General features: G+C 43.5%; 1 protein-coding gene across 1 annotated transcript in view; it reads right to left on the bottom strand.

The window, feature by feature from the left end:
- STEAP4 (STEAP4 metalloreductase) overlaps positions 1-19,384 on the bottom strand; it is a 32,284-nt gene extending 12,900 nt beyond the window's left edge. The window contains exon 1 of the mRNA XM_024197537.1: positions 19,251-19,384. The gene's annotated coding sequence lies outside the window, so the exon portion shown is untranslated. The remainder of the gene's footprint in view (positions 1-19,250) is intronic.
- Between the last annotated feature and the right edge of the window lie 8,556 nt (positions 19,385-27,940).

Below are 27,940 nucleotides of genomic sequence, written 5' to 3'. Positions count from 1 at the left end.
TTAGTCTTCTCTTTTCCAGACTAAGCAAACCCAGTTTTTTCAATCTTCCCTCATAAGTCATGTTTTCTAGACCTTTAATCATGTTTGTTGCTCTTCTCTGGACTTTCTCCAATTTGTCCAAATCTTTCCTGAAATGTGGTGCTCAGAACTGGCCACAATACTCCAGTTGAGGCCTAATCAGCATGGAGTAAAGTGGAAGAAGTACTTCTTGTGTCTTGCTTACAACACTCCTGCTAATACATCCAGGAATGATGTTTGCTTTTTTCTCAACAGTGTTACACTGTTGACTCATATTTAGCTTGTGGTCCACTATGACCCCCAGTTCCCTTTCTGCAGTATTCCTTCCTAGGCAGTCATTTCCCATTTTGTATGTGTGTAACTGATTGTTCCTTACTTAAGTGCCTTGCTGGATGAGGGCCGGAATGCTCAGTACCTTCCAGGACCAAGCCCCAGGACTTTGGACTGGGTTCAACTCTCACCTCTGTCACAGACTTCCTATGTGATCATGGCCAAGTCACTTAAACTCTCTGTGCCTCAATTCCCAGGCTGTCATATGGGAATAATACTTCCTTTGTCTGTCTTGTCTATTAGACTGTAAGTTTTTAAAGGCAGAGTCTGTCTCATGCTGCATGTGTGCACAGCACCTGGCACAATGTGATGCTGATCTTTGTTGGAGCTTGTAGATGCTGTTGTAATTAGCTAAAAAAACAAAACAAAACAAAAACTAAGTGCTGATGAACATAAAGTCTTACACTAGTGTTTAAGGGAATATTAATGCTGAGTGTCCTGAAATAGCACATTATTGAATCTTTCAAAATATCCATAATTAACATCCAGTTAATGACACAGGTTTCATCCTACCACTTATTCCAAAAATGGATAGAAAAAATTAATATGCACTTTAAATTTAGCCTTCTTTTGAACAACTCTGGAGTTGTGTGGTTTGGAAATATGCATATGTGATTACTCTTTCAATTAAAATGAGTTGCAGCCTTATGAAATAGCTTCAGCAAAGTGGGAAGCTATGAAAAATAAATCACATGGAAACAGATTTAGTTACTTCCCTCTAAATGTTATTCATTAAGATATATTACAAATATATAAATATACAAATAAATAAGTAAATAAAAATGGGCACTAAATTACAGATATTTTATCAGAGATTTCCGTTACACTGTGACCTAATGCTAAATAGCTCATGCTACAAAGTAGTTATCATGCTGTTCTGGTTCTATAGCAGTGATACTCAGATCTCAGTGGTTCAGGAGCCAAATTAGCAATCAACATTACCCAAAAGAGCCACAGGAGTGCAAAGTCATTGTTTCATTTATTCTCACAGCAAAATGACTGACCAAGTATTATTATTTTATCAACTACAATGGTTAACAACATAGTAAAAGCATCCTGATTGGTTAATAACGTAGACTGGTTAATAATGAAATCACACAGTATTTTAATATCACATGCTGCCAAGAACTGCAGGAGACACATTAAAGAGCCACTTGCAGCTCGCGAGCCTCAGTCTGAGTATCACTGTTCTACAGTCTGCGTTTGATGCAAAATCACTGAAGAGATTTTAAAGTGGTTCTCATGCTGTTAGCCAGGACCTGATCCTCTGAGATGCTCAGTATCTTCGGAAAGGTGGAAGCTTGTGTACTACCTACTATTTTAAAATAGTCAGCATTTCATGTCTGTTAATATTCATTTAGCAAGAAGAACATGAATATAATGAACTTGTCTCCCAATCACTGCTCTGGGAGTTGAGGATGTTCAGTACTTTGCAGGATTGTGCCCTATATTGGGCTGCTTCTCACTCTCTTATAACTATTTGTCCAATGAATGTGGAGATGTAATTCGCTTGTTCTAAAAACACTCTTCTTATGTTTACATGGGCTGGAGCTTCTACAGGTGTTTGAGGAATCTAATCTTTTGTTTCCTGGAATCTAGACACATATATATCCCCCTATTCCAATTCAATCATTCAATAACTTGTCTGCTCACCCCTCCTCTGAGAAACTTCAGAGGAAAATAATTTGTAAAACACCAGGGAAAGTAGTTTAATGTGAAATATCCCTTGGTGTCTTTCCTTAAAATGTTTGGGAAAGAGAAAAAAAGAGAACGTAGTTAAAGTTTCAAAATAATTGTTCAGGAAATTTCAGTCTCTCAATTTCCCCCCCCCCCCAAACCAAACAAACTAGAAAATGAAAAGTAAGTGTGTGTGTGTGGGGGGGGGGGGGAGGGAAAGGTGTTCAGTTTGTTTTTTTCCTTTTCACCCTTTGTCTCCTACACATCCCTTTTTCAGTGGCCAAAGGGAATGAAGGGAGAGAGGGGTAAAAGAAAAGCGTGAAGAACCCCCCCCGCAAATTGAAAACAGAATTTTTCCGAACAAAATCTTTTAGAAATTTAAAAAAATTCTTTCTAAACCTGCAGAATGCAAGTGACTTCAATTTTTATTTTTTTTCTCCACTAAAAATGGTTTTCCATTTTCAACCTGCTCTAAAACGGAATCAGTTTGACTTAAACAATATTAATCAGATTCTCATAAGACAGTGAATGAAACCTATGATGTTATACAGTCCAATTCTCTACCAATATAGGATTGTTTCCAGCATTTGAGACAGATTTTCTACCCCAGTCTGCTTCTGGTGCAAAGGGAGTGGAAACCTCCAAGTCCCTAGTACAGACAATCAGGGAGCCACACCCAGTTCCCTGACATCCACAGCAGCAAATGGAATCTTTATGCGCGTCTAATTCTCAGTGGTCCAAAGGCAAAGGCTTCCATACTTTCTTTGGGAGACCGAGAACAGATGTTGTGAGAGGAAGTGATTGTAAGCCACTGACTTTCCCTCACCCAGCGATAGCTAAAAGCAAGTGGACCTGAGTCCTGCTACAGGACAGGGAGGGGGGAAAATACAGTTGATTCCTCTTCAGGTTCTTATGGATCTATAGCCTTTGTTTGTGAGCCTTTCTTGGAGAATTTGCCTTTTGTAATGAAACTCCAAACCATGGTCACTTTGCATTATTTTTGGATTTGGGTTTGTAAATTTTACTTAGAGAGCCACTATATTTCTGTTCAGCCAGTAGATGGCAACATAACCTAGCTTTGTTCTGTGATAGTCTTACAGTACGTACATAATGCTTGAGAGAAAACATATAAGAATTATTTTTAGTTCTTTCTTTTATTTAGGTGTTCAGATACTATAGGGATGAATGCCAAAGAAATGCTTATCAATACATGGCATCTGGTTTTTCTACCATAATATTTTCTTGCTTTCTTTTTTTTGGTAAAGATTGACTTCTTTGGAAAAGAATCCTTATATAAGTTCTATAACAATTTGCTTATCTGCTTTTTGCTCTGCAGTGTTGTTGTTGGTTGCTTCCTAATATAGAGTCCTAGCCAACTGAAGATCTGGGCTATGCATCCACGCCCTTTCTGAAAACCAGCTTGCTCTTTTCTGAGAATGCTATCAACTGCCTCTGATATACGCTGGACTATGATCTTACACAATACTTTGCTTAGCACAGATAAAAGTGTGGTACCATGCCAGTTATTACAATCACTGAGTTCCTTTCTTTGGTATCTTCACTGTAACCCCATTGGTCCACTCATCTGGCACTTTTTCCCTTTCACAAACTGATGTAAATGGAGGGGCCAGGATAGATGCTGCTAATTTAAGATTTACCTTGAACAATTCTGCATTCAAGTTATCCTTGCCATGACTTTCCCATTATTTAAGGATTGATGGCTTGAATGATCTCTTCCTTAGTTGGGGTGTCTGTGTTGATATCAAGATCTTCTTCTGCCTCCTGGATGTTTGCTTCCTCTTTAGGTGGCTCCCTGTTCAGCAATTCTTTGAAATGCTCTGTCCAGCGTATTTCTTGTTCTTTTTTGGTTGTTAGTAGGTGTCCTTGTTTGTTCCTGATGAGTGTTTGTTGGTGTCTGCCGTTTACCACTGATAAGCCGCGTCATTTTATACGGTTCCTTGTTCATCACGATCAGCTGCATCCTCTGCTTGTGTTGCCAGATTATCAGTATAATGCTGTTTGTCCACTCTCACAAGGGGTTTGATCTCCCGTTGTGCCTTGCTATACTGCTCGTTGTATTTGTCCTTTAGCTTCCGGGATTTTGTGTCTAAAACTTTTTTCTTCAGGGCTCGTCTGGTTTCTATGGCGTTCCAAGTGCTGGATGTAATCCACTCCTTCCTTCTCTTCTGCCTGTAGCCTAGACAGGCTTCACTGCTCTGTTTATAAATTGCTGTTACTTTGTCCCATTTCTTGTTGATCTCCTCATCTGCAGACCCCTCCCCTTCATCAAGGTCTGCAAGGGCTTGAAACCTGTTCTTTAACTGCAGAATGAAGGCTTTCAGTATTTCAAGGGACTTTAGCTTGTCAGTATCAAAACATCTATGTCCCTTGTTTGGTGAACCCACATTTCTCAGTTTTAGCTTGATGGAGGCTGTCACAAGGTGGTGGTCGCTGCCAACATCTGCACCCCTTCTCACTTTCACATCTGTCAGTGAGTGTCGCCATTTGCCACTGATCATGATATGGTCAATCTGGTTCTTATCTCTGCCATTTGGAGAACACCATGTCAGTTTGTGAATTTCACAATGTTCAAATACGGTTCCGCCGATGATTAGGTCATTCATATTACAGAAATCAACAAGCCTCTCTCCGTTTTCATTCATGGTGCCACACCCATGTCTTCCCACTGCTATGTCATTGTTTGTGTTGTCCTTACCGACCTTGGCATTCAGGTTTCCCATGACGATAGTTAGGCTGTGGTGTGGTACTTTCTCTAACTCCGCCTGTAGTGTAAGGTAGAATTTGTCCTTTACTTCTTCATCACTGTAATTTGTCGGAGCATAACACTGAATCAAGGGGATATTATTGTGTTTCCCTTTCAGTCTGGCTCTCATAAGTCTGCTGCCGGTGGATTTCCATTCAAGCAGGGAATGTTCCACTCCCTTCTTCAAAAGTATGGCAACACCCTCATGGTGTTGTCCATCATCCCATCCAGAAAACAGCAAAGTTGCTCCCGAGGCTCTTGTCAATCTTCCTGATCCCACCCATCTGCTCTTGCTGACAACCAGGATGTGTAAGTTGTGGCGTCTCATCTCTGCTATGACCTGAGCTAGCTTCCCTGTTTCGTACATTGTCCGTACGTTCCAAAAACCAAGTTTGGTTTTTGACTTGGTGTTGAGCACTTCAGTCTTCATGCCAGTGGCTTCCACTACTGGCAGTCATACGGGTCATTGACTCCTGAAGGCCATCACACACAGTAATGGTTAATTTCTCTGTTTCTGTTTCTGTAACATATTTTGTTTTTTACGGGACAGGGTTGTTAGCCATGTGCCTAACCCCCAACCTGGAGGACCAGGGTGTCTGTTTTGCCTGGCCCCTCCCCCACAGACCAATCCAGCATGGTTGAACCTACCAGAAGCAAAAAGCCCCCGCCAACACAGACTCTGGGGATCGTTAGAGCATGCAAACTGTCCCGCCACGACAAGGCACAGACACCAGAGAACAGACACTCCTGCTGACGTAACTGCCCCGCTACACTGACTTAACACCACCTCTGCGGGCGGCGTAGACTCAGGGTCGATGTCGTTAGGTCAACACAGTGTCACTGTGAGCGCTGCATTACTTATGTTGACTATTACCGGTCTCCAGTAGCTGTCCCATAATGCCCCATACTGATCGCTCTGGTCACCATTGTGAACTCCTCTGCCCAGGGGTCAGCTGCCATTCCCCTTTAAAGCCCCATGAATTTTTGAAATTCCTTTTCCTGGGTGCCTGGCGAGGTGAGCACACCTAGTAGCTCTCCATTGATGAGTGTAACTGCCTAGTTGACCATGCCGGCGACACGCTGCAGATACACAAGAGGGCCTGTGGGGAGAAGAGGCTGTGCAGGAACAGCTCTGATCCAGCCGTAGAAATGTGGACATCTATGAGCAGATTGCTCAGCGGATGCAGGAGAAGGGCTACAACAGGAACACACAACAGTGCTTCGTGAAAGCCAAGGAGCTGTGGCAGGCATACCAGAAGGGAAGAGAGGTCAACAATCAATCTGGTGTGGAGTTAGAGACCTGCTGCTTTTACAAAAAGCTGCATGCCAGCCATCCTTGGTGGAGACCCCCTCCCCCAGAGCACCATGGATACTTCGGAGGAGCCCAAGTCACAGACCCCCACCGTGAACAGGGAGGGGGAGGAGGACAAGGAAGGAGGAGTGTGGGGGATGGGCAACCAGGGGATCCAGTTGCACAGTGAGCCAGGACGCGTAAGAACAGTAGGACGATGGAACTGATGCCTCGGGAGGTTGTGGAAGCTTCTTCACTGGAGGTTTTCAACAGGAGGCTGGATAGCCATCTGTCCTGGATGGTTTAGACACAACAAATCCTGCATCTTGGTTGGGGGTTACTCTAGATGACCCTTGCAGTCCCTCTAACCCTGTGGTTCTATGTTTTTGACTCCACTGCAGTCCAGACAATCCCGATTGTTGAGCACAGGTGAGCCTGATGTTGGGGAAGGAACCTCTGGTGAGTAGGTAGTTTGCTTTGAAATTACAGGGTATGGAACCTCCAAAGTAGCAGGACACATCTGTTGATTTACTCTTGTTTACTTGTGCTAGAAAAGGTAGTGAAACAACCAAGAGAGATAGAGTTGCTACCTGGTTTTAATTCCTCTCTAGAGTGCAGCAAAAATGGTCATGCGGAGCAGTTTATGTGCACCAGGATGTCTTGTGAATCCTCCGTAGAGATCTTGATGAAACTTTCATGGAGGTACTCTGCAATCCTCTGCCGAAGGTTTCTGGGGAAGGCTGCTGTATTTCTTCCACTGCGATAGGACACTTTCCCATGCCAGTCAGCAAGTACTTCAGCAAGCACCATTGCAGTACAAGGCTAGCAGCATATGGGTCCAGATGGCATCAGGACACCAGCTGCACTCTCTCTACCTTTGTTACCATCAGGAGTGAGATAGCCGCTAAAATCACCACTGCCTGTGGAAAACAGTGCTAGTATTCAGTTCCATTGCCCTATACCAATATACTCATGCCTGTGAGCTATTTCCCCAACCTTAAACCCTGCCCCCACCCCCAAAGAGCCATACTCAACATGGCTGGTGCGGTGACTGGCACCGTGCTGTGTCAGTCCCATGGAGAAGTGAGAATGTAATGCTTACCCTTTTGGGGATCAAAGTTTAAAATGGCTTTTTTAAATTGCCTGGTTCATGTTACCGAATAAAATTCTATTTTTTTAATCAAGATTCATCGTTATTAGTTCACAACACACGCTGTCTGACGCTGAGCAGGTCTGACACATACCAATTTCCTCGTACTTCATTTTGTCACAAACCCATGAAATCATTCACAAACACTGTTCTATTCCTACATGCACAGCAATCACTACAAGAATCATACTAGGCTGCAAGAGAGCAAGGCCAGGTAGAGCACACTACAGCATCACACCTTACTCTGGCTCACTATTAAAATGTTCTCTCAAAGCCTCCCTGAGCTGTATAGCTCTGCACTGAGCTCTTCTAATTGAGCTCCACCTCCTCTGTTCATCCTGGCAGAAACTTTCCTCCTTTGCTTCACAGATATTTTGCAGGACACAGCAGGTGCTATTACCATTGGGATGCTTTTCTCACCGAGGTCCAATCTCCTATGTAAACAATGCCAGCAACCCTTCCAAACCAAAGGCACATTCAACTGCCATTCTGCACCTGCTGAGCTGTAGTTGAAGCACTCTTTGGTGCTGTTGAGGTGGCCAGTGTATGGCATCATGAGCCATGGGAGCAAGGGGTACCAACATTGCCAGTGGTAATCAGCCATCAGGAAAGAAAGTCCCTGCTTGCAGTTTTTTGAACAGTCCTGTTGTTCTTAAAGATGGAAGCATCATGCATCTTCCCTGACCAGCCCACACTGATATTGGTAAAGTGACCCCAGTGATCCACCAGCACTTGCATTACTATGGAAAAGTAGACCTTTCTGTTGATGTACTCTGTGGCAAGGTGGTCTGGTGCTAAAATAAGGATATGTGTGCCATCTTTTGCCCCACTGCAGTTCAGGAAGCTCATTGTTGCAAAGCCATTCACTGTGTCCTGCACATTGCCCAGAGTCACAGCCCTGCGTAGCAGGAGGCAATTAATAGCCCTACACACTTGCATGACAACGGCCCCTGCGGTGGATTTCCCAACTCCAAATTGATTCCCGACTGACTGACATAGAAATATAGCATTGGCAGTTTCCACAGTGCAATCACCACTCACTTCTCAACTGTCAGTGTGGCTTTAATTCTGATGTCCCTGCGCTGGAGGGCTGGGGCAAATTCGGCACACAGATCCAGGACTGTAGCCTTGCACATCTGAAAGTTCTGCAGCAACTGCTTGTCATCCCAAACCTGCAATTCCACCAGTCAGTGCTGGTTTCTTGGGCCCAGAAGCGGTGCTGCACCATCTCCACCTGCTCCACAAATGCCAACAACCACCTTGAATTCTTTCTGTCTGTCCCACAGCAATCTAGACTCCAAGGAATCGTCGTATTGTGCAATTCTCTGTAAATACAGCTGGATCAGGTGCCCTATGCTTGCAATGCTCATGACAATAGCGCAGAGCTGTGCAGGCTTCATGCTCTGTCAGAGATGTCAGATGGCGAGAAGGGACATGCAGATTTGTGGGAATTTTGAAAAGATGTGTGAAATATTATGGGCTGCAGAGGAAATTATGGGATGGGGAACATTTCATTATGGGAAGTTGACCCCAAGGCCCCAGTCACACCCCGTGTGACTCATTTCAGCCCCATGAGGCATTGCAAAAACTTCCCAAAACACCCTGTGCAGGATGGTGGTAAGTTGCACAGTGGGATACCTAACCACGGTATACTGCACTCTGCATCAATACAAGCAGTCCTGGTGAGGACACACATCGCTGACACAAGGAGAGTAGCATGCACACCGCACAAGTGCTGTAAAAACAGTGGTGGCTGTACGCCGATATAACTTAGGTAGACATAATTTTGTAGTGTAGACATGGCCTGAGGTTTGTCAGAGTAAATTTACAGAAAGTCATAGAGGAGACATGATAAAAATGTCATATCAAACCTGCTTTCTAGATTCACTTTTTGTGAACCAAATCTACCCCTTCACATTTAAAAAGGGTTGTTTATAGTTACCTAACAGCATGGGGAGAAACTCATGACACCTTGGAACTAAGCACTCTCACTGACCGGCCAGTAATTTAGTCCATTGTGTTGCTCCTGTGTTGACTCTCAGCTGCTGATCTCTATTAGCTTCACAAGGAGTCCAGTGTTTAACTCGTGCTCTCAGTCAGATTGGTTCAGCTGTTACCATTACATCCATTGTCCTCTCATTCATATCGACCTACATACATTTCACCCCCCACCCCACCTATATGTGAGGACTGTGCCCTTCCTTGCAAATCAACACCTTCACTCTGCCTGCGTCTCCTGAATGGTTATAGCTGTTATTTCATCCAGTGTAGCTCTGGAAGAGAACAGTCTGCAGGTCCAGGGAGAGCAGAGGTTTTGATTATGCCTGGCCTCTGTGTGGAGGATACTTCCTTGCACATCTGTGTAGTGGCAGGGCACAATTGGGCTCAGTCTTTTCTGAGTAAACAAGTACACATTTTTGTTGAGGAATTCACCTGTCTTGGTTGGCAGTCTTTTCTCTCTCCGGGCCCTACGGCAGGGATCGGCAACCTTTGGCACGCGGCCTGCCAGGGAAGCGGTGTGGGCTGAGGGATGTGCTGGCCGCTGCTTCCCGCAGCCCCCACTGGCCTGGAGCGGCGAACCGCGGCCAGTGGGAGCCACAATCGGTCGAACCTGCGGACGCGGCAGGTAAACAGACCGGCCCGGCCCACCAGGGTGCTTACCCTGATGGGCAGCATGCCAAAGGTTGCCAATCCCTGCCCTACGGAGTCAGACAAAATGCTCTTTCCCTAGAAGTAAATCCTGCCTCATCAGTTCCTGGACAGATTCCTGCATATGCTCACAAGCAGAAGTAATCCCTGTCTGCTCCTTGTAATGAGATGCTTGGTTTGTGATGGAATGTCTGAGGCCAGAATAATTTTATCAAAGGGAAAAAGATATCCATGAATATGCAAGTTAGACAAACTGTCTGACCAAATGCACTTACACTAAATTCTCTACCAGCAACTTGATAAAGAGACTGAGTAATTTTATATGACATGTATATTGAATGGTACTGTCATATTGAATGTATTTTTCTTTAAGTATTTTGCCGTGTATTTTAATCAACTACCTTCATGCATTTTGGAGAACAACGGAATAATGCGGTTTAAAAAGCAACCTAAAATATATATGCGATACCCACAGTTAGTTTAAATTATGTAAAAAAAATCATTTTACTATTTTGAAATATATATGGCTTTGTCACAAATAAAAATACAATATGCTCAGTTTTTTATTAGTGCACAATTGTAAAAACAATTCCTTCCCTCCTCATTTATACATTATATAATCTGTCTTCTAATTCACATACAACTGGGAGATTTATATGTGACTAAACTGGATTATTATGCTATAAATTACACTGTTTCTCATATAAAACCCACACAGAAGAGAACAAAACAATGTGAGGGATCAAATGCTTAAAAACATATTACAACCAATTATTGGCCAATTTACTTTTAAGTAAATGATGTTCTTTCCTGGGCAGTTACACTCAGCAAAAGGTCCAGAGCTCTGAGTTTGACAAAGCTGATAAAACGAATTGTTGGAGATGATAAATCCTACTACAGACAACACACAGGTATTCTGTTTCCCACATCTGCTTTTTATTAGGAGAACACTAAAGCTGTCTGGAGGTTCTTTAAATATATGAAGTATAGATCTTAACAGGTGTGCTTAATGTTGTCTAAATCATAACACCCTACTGAAAAAGCTGCAAATCTCACTGCCTCAGACTGTTCCCATAAATACACAAGACCCAGCTAAAAGTCAAGTTATTTTCTCTGCACTTTCAGAGTTGGCAAACTGTTCAGAGTTTTAAAAGTATCAAGCACTAATTTAATCCAGTGAACTGCGCACTGAATAGAAAATGATTCCACCAGAAGTCTGAGGCCTAGTTAAAGCACTGGACTGAGAGGCGGGAGATCTATTACAACTAGACCAATGACTTGCTCTGGGATCTTGGCTAAGTCACCTAAACCCACATTTTCAAATCCCCTGTGCACCCCATAACAATTCCTCTGGGAGTTCCTGCTTGGACTGTGAGCAGGCTCCCTCAATGTGGGACTATGCCAATAAGGCAACCTGTGCTTAATATTCAGTAATATTATAATGAGGGGTATCCTAAAAGTGCCTAAGGTGTACATATAGCTCTATATACTTCTACCCCAATATAACGCTACCCGATATAACACGAATTCGGATATAACGCGGTAAAGCAGTGCTCTGGGCGGGCGGGGCTGCGCGCTCCGGCGGATCAAAGCAAGTTCAATATAACGCGGTTTCACCTATAATGCGGTAAGATTTTTTTTGGCTCCCGAGGACAGTGTTATATCGGGGTAGAGGTGTATATGTATATAATATTCTCTACTTGTCAAAAGACAAGGAGGTTAGTGAGAGCAAGTGAGCAAACATGTTTGAATTATGATCCTCTTATATTATTTTGGTCTCTAGAGAGACTTAGAATTTTGAGGTGGTAGAATATTTGGAATGTCCATCAGTAGGACACTGCTAGACACATCCATGAACTAACTAGATGGCTGTGCTCTTGCATCCAGATAACTACTCACACAGCTGGTTCAAAACCAGTCACTTTGAACAATACACAGAAAACAAGCTATTCAGCTATGGAAACATACTATGGGCTTGATTCTCTTTGCACCTACATGAGGGTAACTCAGGAGCGGCGCCAGGGTTTTTGCCGCCCTAAGCGGCAGCGCTCCTCCTCAGAGCATTCGGCAGTGGGGGTCCTTCCACTCCGCGTCTTCGGGGCACTTCGGCGGTGGGTCCTGGAGCGAGTGAAGGACCCGCCGCCTAAGCGCCCCGAAGACGCGGAGCGGAAGGACCCCCGCCACCAAATTGCTGCCGCCCCCCAAATCCTGCCGTCCTAGGCGACCGCCTAGGGTTGCCTAGTGGAAGCGCCGGCCCTGGGGTAACTGTTGACTTCAGTGGAGTTACTCTTGCTTCTGTGTTGGTGCAATTGAGAGGAAAATCAGGCCCATTCCGCTTTGTTACCTACCGCTTCTGGAATGCAGATGAATAGACTAAATTAAACTGCAGGCTACCTACTGTTGTGGAAAGGCTTCAGTAGGGTTTCTTGGCTCTCCATCACTAAATATAAAGTTGCAGGGTGGGAGAAAGAGGGAGAACAAGTTGGAATTATTAAAAGAGAAATAGCTCAAGCAAGAGTTTTGCCTGCCAAAACAAACAGAACACATGATCAGGATCAAAGACACATTGGATATGGTCCAGAACTGATTTTACAGTACATTCATTTTATCTGCATTCTTGCTTGCACAATGCTGTGGACTGCCATATTTTGATAAAATACTATTTTAAAGAAAGAAAGAATCCTCTCTTTCCCTTTTGCTTATTTTCTATGTCCTTGACAGAATCTTGAAGAATTCATCCACTTTCTCTCTCATTAGAGCCTGCATCACAATCACGTTGCACCCACAAAACATGTGCTTAGATTCAGGGTACTTTGGAGTCAAGGTAAATTGAGGGGCAAAGACCCAGTTCTGCTGTAATTTCTGTAAGAAGTGATCACTACTTTGAAAATATTACCAAGACTGTTCTGAAACTGATCATTCCTCTTTCCAGAGTCTTAAGGAAGGACTGGTACCAGCACTTACATGCAAACCTTGCCAGATTAATAACAAAGTAAACTTGAAACTGGTCACCCAATATAAATAATTGAACTGGGGCCTGAGGCACCATCTAGCCATCTCCTCCTATCCAAGACCACTGAGATCCTCTGGGCTGTCCTTGTTTTCCATCCATTTTAAGGTTCTGTCTTGAATGGACTAAGAGCAGCACCTTCTCAATTCAGCATTCCCTCCTATGATCCCCCTTCCCTGTTTACGTCCACCAGAGTCCTTCTGTAGTTTTCAAAGCTTGATATGAAGCCTCCCTATGCAGCTCTGTTCAGCATTGCCCATTTTGGCCTTCCTTTATCACCTTTTCCTTTCTGGATTTCCTTTTCTCCTGTTTGTCAGATTGGCTCGGTTTTCTCTTTTTCTTCCCCGGCCCCGAGCTGCTGGCTTCCATTCTTTCTAACTTATTGTTGCATCTTGTGTAGTGTCCCAGATGCCTTGTGATGGGTGGCACTCCTGAGTAAGTACCAGTTATACTTGTGCTACTTGCAGACAGAAGAGTTGGGGAAATAATTGCCGATGAAGACCATCCCCAAGCAATGGCTAGCAGTCAGCCTTGCAGTAGTTTCTGAAAAGCTTGCATGAACAAATGCTGCTATACCTATGAAATCAAAAAGTGATGAGATGTTTTATATATCCCCTGGCCTTGTAGCAATTTGATGTGTCCACGTGGAAACATCATTCTTGACAATCCATTTTGGTATGTACACACACGGCTTACCTGACAACGGTGATTATATCAGTGCATTTTGGGACACCTTGTAAACCATGTTTTCCAGGTACTATTGTTGAAAGCAGGGATTTTGGAATCATTTGCAAATGTGAGGTACCTCACAAAGGGACAAAGTGAGGGAGACAGTTTGAACAGCTGCAATACTTCCGGCTTACTATCCCCACTGGGGAGAATCATTAGAGAATGCAGTGGTTCAACAGACCTGACTAAAGATCTGTCAACAGATGTTGCAATCAGATCACACTATAAGAGTCATTTCTTGTAAAGTTCCCCAGACAGCGTAGACTGTAACTTCTTGGTATTGCTTAATGTAATATATATTTACAACACCTTTTAATCTAATGTAGGCAGTGCCCTTAAAGGAAACTCTTGATTGTGTAATATGAACATAAATGTTATGCTAATTTTAAAGAATGTGGAAGAGGGAGACTATTCCCGTGTGTAACTACTCAATATTTTGTTACAGAAATGAAATGTTTAACAAACTAACCTGTAAAAATTTCTGCTACCAGTGTGATAGTATGACTGTACTCTTCAGTATGTCTGAAGAGTTCATAGTGTCAGTGCAAAGGTGGCTAGTGTAAGCTATTTTTACCATCCCTGAGTTCCTGGGTGTCAGACCTCAGCTAGTCTGTTTACCTGCCAGCTTAACCCCCAGGCAGTTTAAGAGCCCAGCCACCTGACTGGTTAAACAGCACAACTGGTGGAGTGGATCAGCAGATATGTTCTTAAAACCAGCAGCAGGCTGCACTGGTTGCTCAAAGCATTTGACTGTGGATGCATTAGTCTCTGCTCCTGCCTTTTCCCAGCCCTGCTCCTATCCTTCCCTGATTCCAGGTAACCCGATTCTGACCTTTGCCTTGGATTTCTGGCTCTGACTCTACCTTGACCGTTGGCTTTGGCATCTGGTTTCTGACTCTCATGCTGACCCTTGCTTCTGTTTCCCTGCTCTGGATGTCTGCTCCTATCATTAAGCCTGAGTCCTGCTCTGACAACTAGGCAGGACTGCCCATGCCCAGGTTTCTAACACTGTGCACTGGTCTGGTCAGCTGAAGGCTGCTCTAAATTATGGCAGTTGCCAATGGCTCTGAGGGGTCAATGCTGCAGGGAAATCTTGGTCACACCCATTTCCCAAGCCTTTATATTTCTATGCAGGCTCAATGCCATTTGGCTGCTCCTTCAGTTACTGACCGTGCTGGTTTTCAGATTACTTTGCACTGGAGGCACAACACAAAGTGGAGTGGATAATCTGAGCCCCTTAATCTGTATGTCTGGAATTGCAGAACTCCGGAATTACTTTGGAATTTAGGAAGTGGCAGGGTTAAATCAATTCTTATTTGAAATTCTTTTCCCAAATATATTTTCTAAAACAACAGCAGTGCTTGCAAATATTTTGCATGTATAGAAAAGCTATTTAAAGTGTGCAATTTCCAAAAATAGTGTAATATCCTCAAGAAAAGAAATGAATAGTAATAAATACTTTTGGACCCCTCACAGCCCAAACCATGCCAGAGTTTCATATAAATATGGCAGCAATTATAATACACTGGATCCAATGAGATCACCTGCTAAAAACTGATTGATAAATGGTGTAAACAGTTCCCTAAATATTTTATTACAATCTATCTTCTTCTGTCCATTAGTGATGTCAACACTATGAACAAGTTTCTTAGAGGTCTGCCTATATGACACTACACATTGGAGAGGCTGTCTGCTGGACAGGAAAACAGTTGCGGGCATCACCGGAACTAGGATATTCTGAAGGTGTTGTCCCCACAATATAGGAACAAGAATTGCTGAAGACAGGGCTATTCAGACCTAGTTGGTAATTAAGCAGTAACATAATGTTAACAACATGTTTATGATAACAACCCAGTTCTTTACTTCCTCCTGCATCTCCTTGTTAAAACAGCAGCAGAGCGTGACCCAGTTCTGTGTCCAGGTGGACATTCCCAAAGCAATGTGGCACACTGTTTTCTACCTCCTGGCAGCTGGACTAAGCTCAGTTCTGCTCAGATTTACACCCAATGGATCTCAATTGACTTCAGGAAGGCAAAACAGTTTGGGCAGAATTTGGGTCAATGCCTTGGAATTGCTCTCCGACCCTGACTGCTCAGATATTTAGGGGACAATTCTCCTAAAATACACACAGCAAATCTAAATTCTGATATTCTCCTTTCCCGTTAACATTAATGGAAGGTCTGTACCAGCAGGGACAACAGAATATCAGTCTACTTCCATCACTTAAATCTGAAAAGAGAATTTTGCTCTTAAATACCATTGTTAGATACTGAAGTCAGGTCTTTGACACAACAGTGTAAAGCACTACCACTCAAGCTGTTTTATTAAGAGAAATGCCCCAATCAATGGTCATTTTGATTGATAAAATGCAGATTGAGGAGAGCGTTTAGAAAAAGAATAATCTCTTAAAATATGCCATTGTTTAATTTAAAACAAAATTATTCTGATCTAAATTGCCTATCAAAATAACAACCAATTACTTCCTGCAGCACGGCTTGTGGGGTTTTTTTTCTTCTTAATCTGTTGTGAAACAGAAGGACTGGAGGTATCAGAAAGAAATCTTTTTGTTCTTACTCCTTTCCTGACCAAATAAGGTCAGTCACAAAGGTGTTTGTGCACATAAAGTAAACCAAGGCTTTTCAGCCACCCTGTCATTCTCTAATATCATTGATTGTTTCTTCGTTACAACTGTACTCATAGCCCCCAAAGCCCCCTGTTAGTTTAAATCACACTAACTTCAACCTTCTAAGACCCAAAACATCTCCTCTGCCATGATCTCTCACATTTTAGGGGGAAAGAAATAAGTGGAATTAAACCAGGGATGAGCCTGACTCAGAGACCACGAGTTACTTAAATTCTATAATAGAAACTATGGTGGCTTCTCTCTGAAGACTGCTGCCACCCAATAATGGTGCTAAAGCAATAGAGATTTATAGAAACACCACATGATATTTCCTATATCCGTGTACTTTAGAACGTGATACATAAGACATAATGCTGATTTGGGTTTGTTCTGCTCTTAGCAATTTGCTGGCTGCTCTAAGCCCTGCAGGAGTTCTGGAGGTACAGTACTCTGAAAGTTAGGTCTCCATAGTAACATGATGAATGTCTAGCCAACCTCATGGACTGGTATCAGGTGCAATGCCCTTATTATTCCAATTCACCCTTATTTGCAATGCGAAGTAAAAAACAGTATTGTCCCAGTCCTGTAGTCAGTACATGTGTGAAACTTGTGTTGAAGTCAATGGGAGTTTTGTGTGTAAAATGACTGACTGTTCAGACATTTTATTATGGCAGATGTGGATAAACGGACAGTGAGTCTCCCATGCTGGAATTCATCTTGGGCTGTTCCTTACATGCCCTCTATCACAAAACAGATTTTCAAGTCTAGCTACAACTAGCCCTAAGTGTATGTATGTGCACGCACACACACATTTTAAATCCAGTCTTATAGTTAATTTTGAGTTGGATTTTGTTGTATAAAGACCTCTGGCCTCACTTGAGAACAGGATTTTCCTGGGTGTTTAATGAATACAGCTTGACATTTTTTGGCTGAAACCTTTCCTGTTGAAAAATGAGGTTTCACTGAAAACAATGTGTTTCTGTAGGAAAATATCACTTTTGGTGATTTTTTTATTTTTGATGGGGAAATTTTGAAATGACATTTCAAATTGAAATTTTGTTTTAGTTTTGAAAGATGAAAAGAATTTGAAAGTTTTGCCCCCCATCTCCCTTGCCCCTCCTTTTTAGTGACTGACTACAATAACGTGAATAATGTCCAAAGCTGCCCTCCCATACTTTTTCATTTCCCCCCTTTCCCTTCTCTCCTCTCTCCCCCCGTCCCCCCCCCTTCTACCTTTTCAGAGCTTCTCCAACTTGGTAACTTTTGCAAAGTTTGAATTTCACTTTTCTGCTTGACACTTGGTAACTCTTCCAAAGTTGGAGAAGTTTTGAAAAGTTAGAGTGGAAAAAGGGAGTGTGGGTGGGAGTTGGGTAGGATGGTTCCTGGACATTATTTGTTTTATTGCACTCAGTGACAAACAAGAATAAAGGAAGACAAAGTGAGTGTGAGGAGGGATACCCTAAAACTGGAAAAAAAAATCTAGTCTTCAAAAATAAAAATCAAATTAAAATTTGATTTCAAATTGAAATAAAAATCATGTCATCCAGACAATTTCTTGAAAATCAAATGAAAAAATCACATGAAATAATGTTTTTTTTTCTACCATTTCTGTTAGTGAGTATGTTTTGGAGCTGCTCTCTCCTTCCATTTTGTCCTAAGACAATCTCAAAATGAACTAAGAAAAGGGATTTGAATACAAAAGAGTAGGCTGAGAATGTACAGATCCTCAATATCATGCTTTAAAGTGTTTGTAATCTTCCTGTGTAGCACTAAGTGAGCTACTTTAGCCAGCTACGTGTCTTCTGTGTTCTAAGAAGGGAAGTAATTGGAACATGCTGTCTGGCCCACAGCTATACAAACATGTTAAGTACTTTTCACTCTGGAAGAAGAAAGTACTAGTAAACGTGATTTCGCATAGACTACTGAAATATTTTGGTGCAGTAAGAGTACTTTCTTAGTTATTACAATTTCATGCTATTCTGAATCATTACTATATGGAAAGGCCATATCTCAAAAAAATAAATTACAGCCTCAACTGAATGCATCGTTTTATAAAAGAACAAGAATCTGAAAAAAATGTGCTGTACTTTGAGTGACATTTTATAGGATTGCAGGTTTACAGGGAATATGAAATTTTCATATATCAAAGATAAGAATAGTTCTGACAGCCTCAAGTGGCCTCTGAATTAACAGTCTGGTACAAGTCATTGTTAGGGAAAAATCTTTTCCCTTCTGCAACAATGGAGACATTTGCTTATCAACCTATAAAATATAAATTTTAAACAATAATACATTATTATTGAAACACTGATTTCTGACCATAGCAACAATGAAGTCCATATCGGAATCTGCAAAAGGAAAAAGAAATTTACAGTATCTAGCTATCCTTTCAACAACTGATGAGTTATAACTACAGGATCAGGAAACTCAAATACCAGGGGACTGTCTTTGCTTTGATTGCTAAAATCCAAAACAAAATTTCTGGTATTGTAGTTACCAAGAAACTCTGCTTTTCAGTCTAGTTAGTATTTTTATTTTATTTTATTTTATTTTTAACAAAAGCAGTATTTCTGGGTGCTTTGCTTACTTCCTATGACAAATATCTTTAAAAGACTGAATAAACTTGGGATCAGATTTTGTGTTTTTATGAACTGTGTAACAGACAGACCTGATTTCCAGTCCACCGTTAATTTTTATCTTACAAAAAAGTCCCAACAAATCTTTGGTGGTGCCCCTTTCCATCACCTCTTCGCGGGGAACATTTTGTGAAAGGTGATTAACAGAGAAGAAAGAGACAGGAAACAAGCCATCCCTATGTATGTCACGGGGGAAAGTCAGGGCAAACTCATACGGGACACTTGAGAAGTTTGAGTTCATGGCCATTTGAGTAGTGCAGACTTGGCAAAAATATAACCTGCCTCGGCTCAGGAAGGGCAGGGAGCAATTTTGCGAGCAGTCCCGCTCCGCTGGAGCTGCGGAAGGCGAGGGACACCTGAGAAACTTACTTACCTCCCGCTCCCGCGACTCTCGGTGAGGGATGATGCCTGTAGTGAGCAAACCAGCGCCTCCCCAGCCGGGATCGGGTCGCTGCAAAGCCGCGTCTCACAACTTGGAGCGGAGTGGAAGAGCTCTGGGACTCGCGAGCCGCCCAGGCATTTATCAACCAGCGGGGAGGGGAGGAGGGGGAAGAGAGAGAGATTTTGCAAGTCTGACCACTGTGCAGGGTGAGAATTTCCCGGCAGCGCCCCAGGGAAAGCCCCGCAGCTGTGCAGGGCGAGAGAGGTCACGCTGGCACCGCCACGCGCCTGGCGCCCGGCCAGGTCTGGCTGAGCTCCTGCGGGCGCAGCAGCTGCACGAGCCGGGCATGGCTGGGGACACAGCACTGCAGGAGCGGGTGGGACATGGGTCCAGAGCATCTTGGGCCTTCCAGCCCCCGCGGTGGGGCCCTTAGCACGGGGCTGGCTCTGTGCCCAGGCCGGGAGGGGCAGCGTGTGGCTCTAGCTGATCGCGGCTGCCCGGCAGCGCTGGGGCAGGAGAGCGGCCCTGAAACTGGCCTAACTGATGCCAAGGCGGGGCGGGGCGGGGCTGGGCTCTGCCTGGGTCAGAACAGGGCAAGTGACAGGGCGGCTTCAAAACGGCCTGTGCCCTGCCCCTACCACCACCCAGCGCCAGGCACAGCCCCGGTGGGAACCTGAGCCCTTAAAAGTAGGGGTGGGCCTAAGGTGGGCCCCTTGAGATGGGGCCTTGCACCGTCCCCAAACTCAGCGGAGCTACTCTTGTTTAAGCCCTTCAGTGGCAGGATCTGCAGGTGTCTATGGCCCACCCTGGCTGGAAGGCAGCAGCAGTCACCTTCACGCCCCTTGCTCGGGAGCCTCACCATGGAGCCAGGAAGATAACAGCTAGTCGACTGGATTTGAGCAACAGGTTGTTTTGTGGGGAACATTAGCTCATAATTCCCCCATGTAGGGGACAAGCCTTCCAAATCTTCTCTGTAGCTGCCTCTGTGCTTTCTAACAAGGCATTATATCAGAATAGAGGCTTTGGGCTGGGAACACATGCAGTGATTTTGACATTGTTGGAATTTCCCAATTATTACTGTATGCAAACACCAGAAAGTTGGCTGGCTTTGGTCTGTTTCCTGCCCAGTGATTTATTTGTAAAAGTCCTAGATGGGAACTGTTCGGAGTGGCTGTGTTACGCAAATGTCCTGAAGCTGCAGATCCAGGGAAACAACATTTTGTAATGTATCTAACAAATGATAATGCAGGCTAAAGACAAAAATACAGAGAGTGGGGAGCTATCAAGTGTTAAAAAGGGAACAGCTCATTCTTTTGGAGAGAGGGGGTGACTTTTCTAGCTACCTTCATCTAAATAAATCACTGGTCTTGCCCAACCTGATCACTTCCCGAGAATATAAAGGGTGTCACTGTTCTCTTTGGAGAAAGTACAGCATTTAAGAGGTAAGGGGGAGAGGAGAGGGACACAATTTTTTTTTTTTTGGGTCAGAATCACACTGACACAGTAAGGGAATGGACACCAATGATGTTTGAGTACTTTCCTGTTTGCTATAATAAGTACTTTGAAGCAACATGCTATGCCAAACTAGCTCCCTTGGGATTCATGCCAATCACAAGACAATGAATTAGAGAGCTGGGAAGGGGAACAAGGCACAGTCTAAACAGTGCAGACTGTGGGCAAAGGAACTAGAGAGACAAGGTGGGTGAGGTAATACCTTTACTGGACCAACTTTAATAACAGAAGTTGTTCCAGTAAAAGATATTACCTCATCCACCTTGTCTATCTAATATCCTGGGACCAACAGGACTACAACACTGATAAGCCGCCCTTGCTGATGATTAGATGATCTTTCAAGAGCCATTGACACTGTCTGTCTGAGGCTGTGGTTCTTGGTGGGAATGGGTAGGGTTGTTCTTGAATGGCTTTGATAATTCCTGGAAAGGAGGAGTGTTCATAGGCACTTGTTCATCGGTACCTATAGGGTGCCATAGTATCCTCCTACTCTTAAACATACATAAAGGCTAGTGGGGGAGATCATATGAAACTATGATCTGAGATAACATCAGTATATCGATGGCAAAATGCACCACTATATGCAGCACTTTCAGTTCTATCATTATTGCCTGTTTCTTGGCTAGTAGACTGTTTTTTTGCCAGCCAACTTTTTTTCATTGGGATTAAATACAATTGGTTAAAACTCAATGCAGCAAAGATTAAATAATGCCCATTGGGGCATTATATAGTCTTTGCTGTATTGTGAGATGCTGCATTGTGAGGTGCTGATTGGTAGTGGTTGCCCCTTATTCATAACTCAGTCTCTCAGTGGTGAAATGGCTGTGAAATTTGTCATCATCCTTGATTGCTCTTTCAGCATATATGACTATGTTGTGACCATAGGCAATAGTCATGCTTGATAAGTCTGTCTTACCTGGAAAATCCAATAGTTTTTCTTGGGATGTAGATCTTGCCATAATCATACATACCTTTGTCACATCCAGCCTGGACTGCAGTTCTCCTGATTAGTCTTTCCTTGAAATTTATTCCAAGGCTACAACACTGGAGAACACAGGTGTTCACTTGCTTCTTGGAATATGCCCTCTGCAGACTACACTGGTTGCCAATACGCTAAAGCATCCTCATCAAAATAACTGACACCCTAGACAAAAGTGATCTCTAAGTTTTACACAACCCCCTGAAATTACATTTCATGGTGGTTCTGTATCTTGTCTGATGGGTAGTTTTAAAGTTGTGTGTGTGTTTTTTAATCTCAGGTGGAAACCAAAATACCTGTAACTGAAGTTTCACTAGAATAGCATCATCACCAACAGGTCAAATGAAAGAAAATAATTGGCATAAAATATTGATAAAAATTCTTAAAATAATTGGTGGGGCAGAGTTAGGCTGTGACGGTTTGCCCTACCCTTGCTGGTGCAGAAAGGTACATTTTTGCAATAGGATGTAAGCTATTGTGTAGTTGTGATGGTGTCTGATACTGTAAGTGCTTTGTTCTGGAAGTTGCTGAGCATCATCATCAAGCAATGGGTGCAGAGCACCTCACAGGATTGGACACATTATTTTTGTTTTGTGACTGCATGTCCAACAGATTAGAGAGACTGAAATGAGAATGGCTGTTTGACTGACTTATTTCATAAAGACCTCTGAACAGATAGTAAAGTCTGTCAGCTCCTGTCAGCCTAGGCCAGACTTGAATAGTTGCTTAGAGGTGTCCCAAAAACCAGGGGTTCTCAACCTTTTTCTTTCCGAGGCCCCCCCCATAAGGTGCTATAAAAACTCCAGGGCCCAGCAGGGGAGGGGGGGAACTCGAGGCTCTGGGCCGGGGGGGAGGGGGCGCTCAGGCATAGGTGTAGTTTGACTTCTATTCTGGGTGGACAGGAATCTGCGTGGGTCGAGTCAGCTCCGCACGGCGGGGTCCAGGGAGGGAGCATCACCTCCACCCCCTGACTTACCTCAGCTCTTGCACTGTAGTTTCGGGGGGGGGGCAACACCACTATGTCCCCCCAACTCTGCCCATGGGCTCAGGGCTTCTGCTCTGCGGGGGGCACCAGGGATCAGGGCTTCAATCCCACAGCTCCTGGCTTCAGCCCCATGGGAGGTTCTAGGGCTCGGCCTCTGAGTTTTAGCCACGAAGCCCCATGGCCCACCTGAAAGGGTTCATGGACGCCCAGGGGCTGTGGACCCCCTGTTGTGAACCACTGCCATAAACTCCTAACACATCTGTCAGTCCGGTCTTTTCCTAAAGTTTATTCAGCAAGGTCCATGAGCCTGGGCTGGTGTTTTCTCCTCCTCTTTATACCTTTATTTGGATTTATGTCAGTTCCACAAAGCAATACTGGGGTTACCATGGGATGTCTTGTGGAAAGCCAACCATCTCACCCTGGATTTGATGCCTGCCCTGTAGTTTCCTTCATAATAATTTTCTAAAACCAGCTCACTTGGTAGGACTCAGATATTGGAGAGAAATTTTTAATGTATTATGACTTAATTATATTTGAGCAGGAGGCTACTTGGCAGCTTTCCCCCCTCAATATCTGTGCTTTGTAAGTTCTCACAAATGTGTATTTCTGCTGCTGTAACCACAGTTGGTATTTTATGTTGTATATTTAGCAGCTTTGAAACTAAAATGTAATGAATGAACTTAAGCTATAGTAAAAAAATATTAATGACATTGAACAAGATATATAATGAAAACCAGACCAGGCAATCACATTAGAGATCTACTGATTATGTACAGTACAGTATTTAGCTCACTGTTTGTAATCCATCCTGCTATCAACTCCTGGAAAATTCATTTTCAATACTAGCCTTCTTGCTGGGAACTTCTGAAACTAAGGAGTTAAAGGCTGAAGTTTCATGGAGTACATTGAAAAACATCCTATTCAGAGGCAAGTTCTTCAGGACCACATATGTTTTACATTTCCCTGTCTTTTGTTTACTGTTCTAAACACGAACATTATTTTCAACTGAGGAACAAGCAGTAGGAGCAGATGAAGATATAGGGTCAAATTCAATGCTAGTGTAATTCGTTTGATGTAATTAGAGTTGTGCCAATTTCAATAGGACTGGTATATGATGTTATGTTCGTGATAGTACAATTAATTGCAGAGACAGATTGTAATGCATAGGTAACTATGCACATTAAGACCATGCCATAATGAACTATACTTAGATGGGTAAATAACTTCTGATGACAGCATGATAAGCTCCAGGATGGAGCTTGAGTAGTTTCTAATCTCATCAGACTATTGAGATGTGTCAAGCCTTTTTCAGGGTCTTTATGTGTTTAGTGTGCAGTGTAATTGAATTATGTCACAGATACATGTTTATTAAAATGGTTATGCAAAACTGTTCTTTAACTTGCTTTTTTAAATTACATTCAGGATATTAAAGGAATATTACCTATTCTCTTTTAAGTTTACAGTTCAATTTCAAGACCGATACTTACTGTTATGCTTGTGCCATTGGAGGTGATTCAGCTAATTATCATACAAATGACAAGTTCATTTAATACTGCAACCCTATTGTTAAATACTGTAAAAGTTGTTCTTGGTTTTGTTTTAAAAATAATGTTTGACCTTTCAGACATGAAATATAGTAATCAAGTTACCAAAGCAGTGAAATAAATAATATCTAGCTCTTTTTGAGATTTACTAATGAAAAGCACTCAATATGTTTTATCTGCTAGTTGATTTAGGGATTACAAATTTCGCTCTCAAAATATATACAGTGGAACCCTCCTTTAGTGATATGGTTTTTGTCACAAAATGACTTGCTATAAGCTGAGTTTCTCTATGATAGGAAAGGACCTGTCTGACAAAAGATCCCCTTCTCTACTGCACCCCAAGTGTGGTGTCAAGGCCTCTCTCCAGGACCTGCAGTTTCAGGAGATTGGCAAGCAGGGTTATGAACACATTCTTTGGAAGGGCACATCTTTTCTCACAGCAGGGGAGTAGCTTTAGCAAGGCAGGAACTAGGGATCCCTCCTTGCCCCCTTCTCCAGTGGGCGAAGTGCCAACTTCTCTGCTATGACTGAAAGGGAGAAGATAATTAGGTGATAATTCCAGTGAAATGCATCAATTATCCCCTGTCTGGTAGACCACAGTTGCTGCATCCCAAAGGGATTAGTACAATTAAACCCAAATATGGTACTTCTTCACTGCAGAGTTCATAGATTTCAAGGTCAGAAGGGTCCATTATCATCATCATGTATAATACACAAGAACTCCCCCAAAATAATTCCTAGAGCAGATCTCTTAGAAAAACATCCATTCCCAATTTTAAAAATGGTCAGTGATGGAGAATCCACCATGTCCCTTTGTAAACTGTTTCAAACAGTTTGTAAACTGTTAATTACCCTCACTGTTAAGAATTTACACCTTATTTCCCTGTCTGAATTTGTCTAACTTCAGCTTCTAGCCATTGGATCATGTTAAATCTTTCTCTGCTAGGTTGAAGAGCCCATTATTAAATATTTGTTCCCCATGTAGATACTTACAGACTATTATCAAGTCTCCCCTTAACCTTCTCTTTGTTAGACCCAAAGAGCTCAATTTAGCTTGCCTATCACTATAAGGCATAATTTCTAATCCTTTAATTATTCTTGTGGTTCTTCTCTGAACCTTTTCCAAGTTAATGACATCCTTCATTAATTGTGGGCACCAGAACTGGACACAGTATTCCAGTAGTGGTTGCACCAGTGCCAAATAGAGGTAAAATAGGTGTTTGTTAGACCGGGTGATTGGTACCCATATCTGAGCAATTGGGTTAGCCCAGCCTGGGTGTGAGCAGCAATACTGCAAAGCCATACCCGCCCGAGTTACAGCAACCTCACTGGTGCTGCACTCACCCGGGTGTGTTGCTGTGATGTCTGGGAACCCATCCCATGGTTCTTTGTGCTGCTCTGTGATTCTTTCCCAGTGAATTGTGGGAGAGTTTGTCCTTCAGGACACATGGAGGGGGGAGTGGTTTGTGGCGAGGCCTTGGAGGACAATCAGCACTGGAGTGATTTACCCTGCATTTTCACTGCAAAGTAGGCAGGTTACCAACCCAAGTGAAAGCCTCAGGCCTGATTATAGAATCATAGAAGATTAGGGTTGGAAGAGACCTCAGGAGGTCATCTAGTCCAACCCCAACTAAATCATCCCAGCCAGGGCTTTGTCAAGCTGGGCCTTAAAAACCTCTAAGGATGGAGATTCCACTGCCTCCCTAGGTAAGCCATTCCAGTGCTTCACCAACCTCCGAGTGAAATAGTTTTTCCTAATATCCAACCTAGACCTCCCCCACTGCAACTTGAGACCATTACTCCTTGTTCTGTCATCTGCCACCACTGAGAAGAGCCTAGCTCCATCCTCTTTGGAACCCCCCTTCAGGTAGTTAAAGGCTGATATCAAATCCCCCTTCACTCTTCTCTTCTGCAGACTAAACAAGCCCAGTTCCCTCAGCCTTTCCTCATAAGTCATGTGCCTCACTCAGCCCCCTAATCATTTTTGTTGCCCTTCACTGGACTCTCTCCAATTTGTCCACACTGATCTACACTTGAACATTAGATCAACCTAACTGCATCACTCAGGGCTGTGAAAAATTTTGGGCCCTGAATGGCGGAGTTAAGGCAACCTAACCCCAGCATAGATGCATCTAGCTAACACCTCTCAGAGAGGTTGATTAATTACATAGACAGAACCCCCCCTTCTGTTGGTATAGGAAGCGCCATGGCTGTGTCACTGTAACGTAGACATGGCCTCACTCAGCTTTTGGCCCATAGCTCCAGACAAACCAGTTAGACTGGGTGGGAAACACCACTAAACTCAGGAGAGAAGGTATTGTGTGTGGATGGGAGGGGACTTAAGGGCAACCCCTTAATCACAGGGCTTGTCTTCACCGGAGAATTAACTAAGGGCTGGTCCACACTAAGCCCCCAGTTCGAACTAAGATACGCAACTTCAGCTACGTGAATAACGTAGCTGAAGTCGAAGTATCTTAGTTCGAACTTAAAGGTCCTTACCGCGGGTCCACACGCGGCAGGCAAGCTCCCCCGTCGACTCCGCCTACTCCTCTCGCAGAGCAGGATTACCGGCATCGACGGCGAGCACTTCCGGGATCGATTTATCGCGTCTAGACAAGACGCGATAAATCGATCCCAGAAGATCAATTGCTTGCCATCGAACCAGCGGGTAAGTATAGACGTACACCTCAGTCGTGTGTTTTTCTCCTGACATGCTCTGCATTCACACATCCACATGCCTCTATCAGTGCTACGTGGTGAGGTAGACGCCACTTCCTGAGCTCTAATGGGGCAGAGCCCAAGGTAACTGCAGTGAAGGTGTGCCGCCACAGGTAGTCACAGCTATGGTGACAACATGCTCGTCCAATCCCTTTCCATAAGCCCCCTGACTGGAAGTGGACTAAAAGTGGCTTCTAGAGTTGAGATGGCTTACCAGGCTTTCCCCTTCCCTCCCCCTCAACAGAGCTGTGAGCACAGGAATGAGAATGGGGGAGAGGCAGGGACATTCCGGGGCTTGGAATCATTGACCTGCGCATTGTCCAGAAATGAAGGGGCTAGGCAAAGCACCCCACTGCCTCCATGTGGGCAGCAGTCAACGGAGTGTGGGTCCTCAGCAGGCAGAACATTATAGATCACACACCTTTGATTCAACTCAGAGAAGAATGTAGGGACAGGGGCCAAGAGCCATTGAGAAAGCTCCTGCTGAATGGAGGGAGGCATATAATGTGGTGAGTGCCCTCACAGGTAATAGTCTGTCTTCAGTTAGACAGGGATAAACAGGCATGACTGCTTCATTCAGAAGATTCTTTGGGAGGAGGTGGGAAAAAGTCTAACCAAATCCCCATGGAGATGAGCTAACTGCCTTCCCTTAATGGGAAAACTGAGGCACAGTTCAGTGTTGTTGTGGCTCAGACCCCAGGCAAATGCAGGGAAACTAAGGCAGCTAAGGAATACTGCAAATTATGTGATTTCCATTCAGTTTCATGCCATTGGTGTTGACCTTGAGATGGGTATTTTGCACTTGGCTGCCTCTTCAGTTGTGGCCAGACCCAATTTATTATTAAGGGTAAATTTAGAGATGGAGGTTTTCTTGAGTGTTGGACAATCCCTTAATCAGTGCATTAGGACTTCCTTGAAAGGCAGTTTCCAGAATCAGACCTGA

The sequence above is a fragment of the Terrapene carolina genome, unplaced genomic scaffold, assembly GCF_002925995.2.
Source record: "Terrapene carolina triunguis isolate 2854851 unplaced genomic scaffold, T_m_triunguis-2.0 Scaffold84, whole genome shotgun sequence".
Lineage (NCBI taxonomy): Eukaryota > Metazoa > Chordata > Testudines > Emydidae > Terrapene > Terrapene triunguis.
The sequence above is the reverse complement of the archived record's forward strand: the minus strand, read 5'-3'. Positions and strand labels throughout refer to the sequence as shown.